Here is a 1004-nt window from a genome sequence, read left to right as displayed (position 1 = left end):
ACTTGACATGAAGAAAGCTATAGCAAATAACTAACTATCTGATGCTAAGCTTTCCGTTGGGTCTGTCCATCACATCATTCTCTTAATGATGTGATCCCATTATCAAACGGCAACTCATGTTCATAGTTAGAAAACCATAATCATCTTTGATCAATGAGCTAGTCTAATAAAGACTTATTAAGGACACAGTGCAGTTTATGTATTCACACATGTATTTAAATTTTTGATCAATACAATTTTAGCATAAATAATAAACTTTTTAAGACATCTGCTAGCGATGCTCTCACGTAGTTCATCTTATTCCTCGCGTTCGTTCCGCTGCAAGAAGGCAGGTAGCACTTTTTCTTACGCTGACCGCTCGTGATCATTGTTTGTCCAATGGTAGCCAGGGAACAAGCGACTGATCGACGACACCGCATGACGAATCCATGTAGGCTGAACAAGGAAATGAAACTTCGATGCCCAATTCATCAAAATTTTGCCATTCTTACGAGATGCAAAAGGTTAGATAGACAGAAAAGAAAAACTCTGCACCAGCCGTGAATCGATCCCAGGTCTATATTTTCCTTTCATATAAAATAAAAATAAAAATAAAGAACCGCCTCCCCTGCCTCTCAAGAAAAAAGGAAGGCGGCCCACGCAAAATGGCAGAATGACAGCCCACACCTAACCAGCAAGAAGAATGGGCATTTCGTATGAGATGCGCGAAAAGTAAAAAGAAAAAAATGTTGCACCAGCCGGGAATCGAACCCGGGTCTGTACCGTGGCAGGGTACTATTCTACCACTAGACCACTGGTGCTTCCATGTAATTTCGACTACCGGAACTTTTGTATTGCTGAAAGCAAGCTCGAGGCATGTCGGCGGTTGCAAAGAGCAAATAGACTGCCCTGCAGCTCTTGCATCTTCGTCGCTTGCTCAACGATCTCCCTCTTCCTTAACGAAAAAAAGGGCAGCCGTCAGCAGGCACACGCAGCCTACAGGCCAAGGGCTAGCGGTGACGGAA

The 1004-nt window shown here is 43.3% G+C and overlaps 1 non-coding gene across 1 annotated transcript; it reads right to left on the bottom strand.

The window, feature by feature from the left end:
• Positions 1–729: 729 nt before the first annotated feature.
• TRNAG-GCC (transfer RNA glycine (anticodon GCC)) lies at positions 730–800 on the bottom strand. Its single transcript has one exon. It is a non-coding gene; the product is annotated as a tRNA-Gly (tRNA).
• Between the last annotated feature and the right edge of the window lie 204 nt (positions 801–1004).

Source organism: Triticum aestivum, chromosome 4B (genome assembly GCF_018294505.1).
Source record: "Triticum aestivum cultivar Chinese Spring chromosome 4B, IWGSC CS RefSeq v2.1, whole genome shotgun sequence".
NCBI classification, from domain to species: Eukaryota; Viridiplantae; Streptophyta; class Magnoliopsida; order Poales; family Poaceae; genus Triticum; species Triticum aestivum.
Note: the sequence above shows the minus strand (reverse complement) of the source record. Positions and strands in the feature narration are given on the sequence as shown.